This window comes from Theobroma cacao, chromosome 9 (assembly GCF_053813885.1).
Source record: "Theobroma cacao isolate CCN51 chromosome 9, ASM5381388v1, whole genome shotgun sequence".
Classification (NCBI taxonomy): domain Eukaryota; kingdom Viridiplantae; phylum Streptophyta; class Magnoliopsida; order Malvales; family Malvaceae; genus Theobroma; species Theobroma cacao.
The window spans coordinates 35,737,093-35,745,540 of NC_142647.1; positions in this window are offsets into that span (position 1 = coordinate 35,737,093).

Consider the following 8,448-nt stretch of genomic DNA (forward strand, 5'->3'; position numbering starts at 1 on the left):
AGCTTCTGATGTATCTTGGTTAGATGTGGGCCCACGTGTCACTGTAAAAGAAATTTTATGCTTTGGTTATTTGCTTTATAGTATATAGGAATATAATTAACTTTTACGCTATAAGAATTATGTACCGATAATTTTATGAAAATTATTTTACAAGAAAATAGTTTATTTTATTTAATATTTTTATTATATTCAAATGGTCAAATTTCACTTCAAATGAACGTTTTAGATACTTAATCTGTTTTTAAATCATTAAGTATATATTTTCTGCTTACCTACTACATTTTTAGCAAGTTTCGAGATTTTCGACAAAAATGGCGAAAATGCCCTTGTGAGCCAGAAAACAATATATTATGTTCTGATTTGGAAATAATTTGTAATCCTTCGAATTTTGATATTTAATAACTATTGCTCACCGGGGAAGTACGAAAGCTGATACGAGAGCCTTGCGAGGTTTCGATCGACATTCGGGGTGAAGAATGTTTGTCGAGGCCTCGTGGCGGTTGTCACGGGCTCGATGGGGAGTTCCGGGTCGTGACAGAATCCTTAACTCCACTCATCATAAGATTTAAGATTTTGTACGTAAGTTAATAATATTTAAATTCATTTATAATATTGGAGTCTAACTCACTTCATATCATATTGTGGACAATAATATTAGGGTAAAATACCCCTAACTCTCCAAATTTTGATCGAAATTACATGGAGGTCCATTAGTTTTCAAAATGGACACTTTGTCTCAAACACCTAAATGACGTCAATGTTAAATATGAAATGTTTAAAATACCTTTTTCTTTTTTACATTATTTTTTTCTTTCAAGCTGGTCGACAACGTCACTTGCATCGATCGACTGCGCTCCCCTAGAGAGCATTGTCGTAACGTGCGGGTTCGAGAACCAGACAGCCAGACGCGATGAAAACTCTCAAATTAGGAGTCGCCACCAATCTTTTTTACTAGGTGTGATTGGCCACCTATTGACTCGATTCTAATTGACGAAGTCTTAAATTAATTTTAAACCCGTTGAAAGAACCTTAAATTGGCCTACATTTTTTTTAGATCTAGGTTCAGGAGTACCGTTACACCCGGGGAAGGATTAATACCCCCGAGACACCCGTTCCATGAACGGTACCATTTTTAGATTATCCTATGGGGCTTTAATCTTTAAGTTCATTACATTTCCTTAGCTATTATTCACTTATTTTATCTCCTATTTATAAAATTATTTTATTTGGTTCTAAAATGAAATGTAAATGTGAGGTAAGATGAAATGTATGGCGTGAGATAAAAATATCGGACGAATAACCTTTTTATCGAGGATATTTTACCGAATCCGTCCATCATACTGGTGGGACTCGGGGTATTCTCTCACCTAGGGAATTATCCGAGAAACTCGCCTTCGCAAATTCAACGAATAATTCCCATCATCGGAGTTATCGTACGTTTTTCTTTAAAAATAATGTTTTCGTGAATATGAACCTAATACGAGCGAAAGCCTTTTATTAAAGATGTTTCTAGAGCCCTCCCATCATACTGGTGGGACCCGAGGATATCTTTTCACTTAGGAAACTTTTCGAGAAATACCCACCTTCGCAAGATCCTCGGAAGATCCCATCATCGGGACTTATACTTGTGAACAAAAATATCATAATACCATGATGTGCATGATGCGATGGAAACATATGATATGCTTTTTGAAATTTATTCTTATTTTATTATTATTTGTTATTATATTTTTTTGAACAAATTAAATATAGCATTTATTTTGATATATTTTAATTTTTTTTACTTTTTAATTTATTATTTTTAATTAATTTTTATGTAGTAAAATTTTTATTTATTTAAAATAAAAATCTCGGAATCTCAAAATCGAAGCCCTCCCATCATACTGGTGGGGCCTTGATTCGGATTCCGAACCTAGGGAAAATTAGCCCGGGATTGCGACTCCTCGCATCCCGACCAATCATCCCATCATCGATATTTATATATTACTCCTATAATTAATATCGTGGCATCTTAAAATTCGATTTTCTAAAGTCGATTCTAATACCTATCCTATTATGATTATTTGACTAACTCAACTTATTATTATCTTTTATTTAACATAAAATGTTTCTTCCTTGTTTATGCTCATTCACTAAACATATTCTTACAATCTAATGTATAAACATATTTTACATGCACTTTCATATATTTTTACCTAAGAATACCCCACCAATATTTCAATAATTTCCAATTTTTTCTTAATTTAATCTAAATATTTTTTAGCCTATCATCCATTCCATTCATTTCCATTTTTTATATTTTCCTATCTATTCCGATTTTAATTTTTAACAATTTATTTTTATCCTTATCTATTTTCATATATATATATTTTTTGTGTTTCTATGATTTTGCTTTCCTAAAATTCCTCAAATTCATATTTGTACCAGTTTATTAACATAAAATATATTTTTAAAAAAAAATTCCTAAAAATAAAATCAACCAATGCAAATGTTCAATAGATTAAAGGTTCTAAAATAAACTTACCCAAAGCTTAAACCCAACCAAGCCCAAAGAATATCAGCCCAGCAAAAGCACGCTAGCCAAATTCAAGACTCAGCTCCCCTTTTCTTGAAATGATGTCGTTTTGGTGTGGTTCTCCTTGAATGGAACAATGCCGTATGATCCTCTCCTAACCCAAACAGACCCTAGCTATAAAAACTTTCTTTTCTCTCTTTTTTCTTATCACTTTCTCTCTCTAGAACCCAAACTCTCTCCCTTCTCTCTACCAAGCCCCCGGCCAACCCTAAAACAAGACTCTCCTTGCCACTCTCTTCCTACCGCCTGCCACTACCCCATGCTTGACCTCCTTCCGCCGGCCAAATCCTTTATTTCTCTCTCTCTCTCTCTCTATCCGAGCTAAACGACGACAACACCAGATTCGGTGTCGGCTTCACTCTCTCTCCTCTCTCCTACCGGCGGCTACTCTCTCTCCTCTCTCCTACCGGCAGCTACTCTCTCTATCTATGCTCCTTCAAGCACCGGCTTCCCAAAAACCCTCAAAAATCTCTCTTCTAACCGGTGGCAGGATCCCTAAGGTTCTCCTCCCAAAACCGACAGCACAAACCCCTCCAAATTGCCCTAAAAACAAACAAAAAATTCCCCAAAAAAACACAACCGTTTGCTTTCTCTCATTGTGAACTTTTGTGATTGATTTTTTTAATTTTTGTTGGGTATTTTTTTGGCTGTTTTTGTAGTTGATTATGGTTGCTAGATTAGGATGTTTTCTAGGGATTTTTGCTGCTGGTTGTACTCAAACGCCCTGCCAATACTTTTTTTTTCTTTTCTTTTCTTTTTTTTTAATTTTTTTGTTTCGTTTCTAATTATTTAATTAATTAATTTTAAATTCTTTTGTTTATATAAGCAAAATTACAGTGTCTACAAGCACTAGATCTAGTGCTCCCTTGGGGAGCCCGATCGAGAGTTTTTTTTTTCAAATTAATAAAAAAATAATAAAATTATATAATAGTACTTTTTTAAATTAATAAAGAGTAAAATTATCTTTTTAATATTATTACGTTATCAAACTAATGAAAATACTAACCGTTGACTAATGGCTAGATTTATGTATCTAACGGAAGATATTTTTTTTAAACAAAATATCCATTTTGAAAAGACATAGACACTGTACTTGATCTAATTCCTTAATTCTCTTACCAAAGTTTTTTTTTTCTTTTTTTTTCTTTGTTGTTTTTTTTTTTTTTTTTTTTTTGCTTTTTTTTTTCTCTTTTTCTCTCCCTTTTTGTTTGAGAGAAAAATGTGGCTCCTCAAAATTGAGGCGACGTAACTTTAAAAAATCCTGATATTAGTTACCCGGAGTTTTAAAAGATGCACTTGGAGGATTTAAAAGAATAATATGCTCGGAGGTCTTCAGAATGTACCCGAAGGATTTAGGAAATGTGGCTCCTCGAAAACTGAGGCAACGTAACTTTAAAAAAATCTTGACATTAGTTACCTAGAGGTTTTAAAAGATGCACCATGAGGATTTAAGAGAATAATGTACCCGGAGGTCTTCAGAATGTACTTGGAGGATTTAGGAAATGTGGCTCCTCGAAAACTGAGGCAACGTAATTTTAAAAAATCTTAACATTAATTACCCGGAGGTTTTAGAAGATGCACCGGGAGGATTTAAGAGAATAATGTGCCCAGAGGTTTTCAGAATGTACCCGGAGGATTTAGGAAATGTGGCTCCTCGAAAATTGAGGTAACGTAACTTTAAAAAATCTTGACACTAATTACCCGGAGGTTTTAGAAGATGCACTCAGAGGATTTAAGAGAATAATGTGCCCAGAGGTCTTCAAAATGTACCTAGAGAATTTAGGAAATATGGCTCCTCGAAAACTAAGGCAACGTAACTTTAAAATATCTTGACATTAATTATCTGAAATGTTTCAAAGTGGTTGTCAAATTAATCAAAGCTTGATGTCTTTGCATAGTTTTTTGTGTTGCATGGATTTTCTCCTTTCCCAATGCATAGAAATATGTGTGAATATTGACTATTGCACAGAAAATTTCAAACCTCATTGCTGCATGGTCATGTGCATGCATTAATGATTGCATGACAGGAGGGAAAGTTACCTTTATCTCATCATTTCATTTCAGTGTCTTTCTCTATTGAAAGCCATTCTTCCTATCTTTGCACACTCTTCTATGATCTTTTTGTGCAATTGCCAATCACTTTATCACAAAAGAACTTTCTTGCTAGTCTTGTCATATCATTCCTAATTTTTGAAGTTACTTCCCGAAGATGGATACCCCCATGAGATCGTGTGCTAATTCAAATTTGATTTCAATGGTTCCATGCCTCTTGATCCTTGAGAAAAGATTCACAAAAATGCTTGTCTCATCATTTAAAACTTTTGATCTTCATACTACAATAGCAGAAGTTACTTTACAAAAATGAAGAACTCTTCATTACTTTCAAAGCATCTTGAAATTTTGATAAAATTGCCCTACAAAACTATTTTTTTTTTTATGACTAAAGGTAGTTCAAGTTTGGAACAAAACTGAGTCAATTTGACATTTTTCCAACATGTGATACTTGAATCTCTTGAAAATTGATGATTACTGTTTGAAATGATTTTGGATGAGCCAAATGACAATTTGGTCTTTCATATGGGTTGGATGGTCTAACACATCAAGGTCTTGGTAAACAATAAAGAGTTTCACCATTTCATGAGGGAAAGAAGAAAAGTTGAAGTTTCTTTGTCTAAGCTCACAAAGGTATATTGATTTTTGCAAGAAGATTCCTTTCAAATTATAATCAAATTTGACATTCTCTAAACCTCATGATATGTGGCAAAATGATAAATGTCAAGACCAGCTATTATAGGCTTAATATTGCAGAAGGCTATTTGTGACAGAGTAGGCTCAAAATTCAGTGTTTTTTTCCAAATGATCTTGAATCTTTAAGGGTGCTTGAGAGTCCTAAACATTTAGGAAAGTGCCCAATGCATTCAACTGCCCTGAAATGGTCCATCTTTAGTGCTTCTTGTTATCACCTTAGTTAGAATCATGAGTGACTTCATAAATTCCCATCTTTGCTTTAGACTACCTTTTTGGCTTTTCACCCTAGACCTTCATCTTTTTCACTCACTTTTTTTTCTTTCTTTTTTTCGTCTTCGCTCTAGACTGCCTTTTCGGGTTTTCACCCTAGAGCTTCATCTTTCACACTTGCTTTTTTTTCTTTTTCCTTTTTTTTTTTTTGATTAATTGTTCCATCATGCACTTGAAAAACTCAAACTTAGTCCAAAATGACTAAAGGGATTCAAGAATGTAAATTTAGCAAAGAAAAGAAGTCAAGATTTCATCTTTCATGTGATGGTCTCTTTCTCTAAGATAGCTCTTCAATTTAAGTATCCATACTTGATCAAAATGGACTTTTTCAAGCACGTAATGTAGGCTATGGTTAAAGGTTCTGAAAGAAATGGATACACAGGGCCAAAACATGTATTTAAAGGTGATTAAACCAAGGATCATTCATTACTGCTCTAAAGACTCTTTTAAGATATCTGTCCTTTTCCAAAACATGTTTTTCGCACCATTTCTCTTCTATGCTTTTTCTTTCTTCCTTTCTTTTTCAATTTTCATTTTCATTTCTTCTTCTTCTTCTTTTTTATTTTCATGTTGATGGATTGAGTTCGAAACTTTCAAGAACTCAACTTCGCATCTGTTCCCCATAATATAACAGATGTTCGTTTTTCCCTCAAAATGAATCTTCTATCATCCATGCTTTTGACAAAAAAAATGTCTTCAATATTTCCCCCCAATGTGGGAGGTGATCCTTGGTTGAGGTGCATTTTAGAGACAATGAAATAGGCTCAAAGGGATAGCAAGTGGAAAATTTCTCATTTATGAAGGGAAAATGAAACATGACCATTTATCCTCTCAACTATGGTTACTTTTATTGAAGAGCAAATCCCTAGAAAAGAACAATTTAAGATCAAAGGATGATTTTTCTTTATTTTTCCACTCTTGACACCATTTGAGTATTTCAAGTGCATAATGTCACTATCAACTTTCCTCGCCATTCACTCACTTTCTTTTTTTCACTTCACAACTGAAGATTGAATCAACCTTTCCAAAGTGAAAGGATTCATCAAGAATGTTTTCTTTCTTAATCAACCACTCAAATGAAGGCTCAGGAGACAACTCTTAACAATAAAGGTTCCTTAGAAGCCTTCAAAGATCTAATATTAGAACATCTTTTCATGGTTAACTCTTTTAAGAAACACTTTTGCTAAATGAGAGGGGAAAAATGGCTATTTTTAAAGCCAAGGTGTCTTGAAGGTATTGCGTAATCTTGTTTTTGGTCATCATGCCCCAGAATAAGATCAATGATGGTTTTGAAAGGTTTACATTTGGCATACAGTTGAAAGAAATTTGAGAGGTTTTGGCATATTTGAGACTTTAACATAGTCTTGACATTTATTAACCACATTCAGAGTCTTTACAAGAGTGCCTGATTTGCTTGATTTTTAAAGAAAAATTTTGCAAAACAATCAATTATAACATTGGTCATTGCCTAGACAAAGATCATTGTCTTTTGGTACCACATGATAAGGTTAATAAACCATCAAAACTTTGCTTCCTTTTGGACTCAAGTTCTTGAATATCCTTATTTGAATGGTCTTGGGCTCCAAAGTGTTTGAAGAAATGGTTAGAAAATGTTTGCAAGGACAAGTTTGTTCCAAATAGTAACCATCAATTCTTTCGAGATCATGTGCACATTTTATTGTCAAAAACCTTTTTCCTTTATGACCCTTTTTTCTTTCTTTTTTTTTTTGGTGAAATTTTTTTTTTGTTTTTATGATCTTTGAAAAGATGTTATAAAACCTTTATTGAAACAATCGTATCACATCATACAACTTTAATAATTTTCATTCGACAAAAACATTAACACTTACAACTCTTAACAAAAATTCCACTCATTCCATGCATCTAACTACAAAATAAAAACTCCAAATCATCCATTTTTCCTACAAGTAATTTGCTTGAGACATGAAGCTTTTTCAACTTTCGAACAAAAGCCCCCTCTATGGCACAACTGATTTCCAACGTTCCATAAGCTCAAGAGTCAAACTGCCATCCTTGATGAGATTTTCAATTTTCTCTTTCAATTGCCTACACTTCTCTATTGAGTGTTCAATTGCCCCCATGTGATAGTCACATTTAGCATTAAGGTCATAATTCCTTGCCAATGGGTTTGGAACTGTCTTCATTGGCACCAGACTGAGGTATCGATTCTAAATTAGTATAGGCAAAAGTTTTGAGATTGGCATGGGCAATTGGTGAAGGTTGGGTTTTGGCGATGATTGAGGCATAAGCGAAGGTGTGGGTGCTCTTAGATGAAAAATTGATTGCGGAATTGATTGATAGGGACACAGGTTATGGGAAATATGATTTCAAGCGGGGTAGGAAGGTTGGTATGCAGAATGAAGATGGTATGGATTGATGCCCCATGGTTGCTCTTCACATGTGATAACTCGTGCCTCCCCTCTTATTTTCTTTAAGGCATTACAATTTTCCATGTTACTGACACTATTCTCTTTGATTTTACACTTCTTAATTGCACTCTCAATCATATCTCCTAAAATCACTATGTCAGTGAAGTTCCTGGTAACATTTTTGATTAGCCTATCATGGTATGGTGGGGGTAGAGTACCAATAAAAAATATTGTTGTTTCTTTTTCAGTGAGAGGTGGTTGAACCTGTGCAGCAACATTTCTCCATCTTTGAGTGTATTCCTTAAAACTCTTAGTGTCTCTTTTCTCCATGTTCTGCAAAGAAAGCCTATCGGGGCCATGTCCAAAACATGTTTATACTGAGCTACAAAAGTCTGAGCCAGGTCCTTCAATGTGTGGATTCAATTGCGATCCAACTGGACGTACCACTTTGCTGCAGCACCAGTG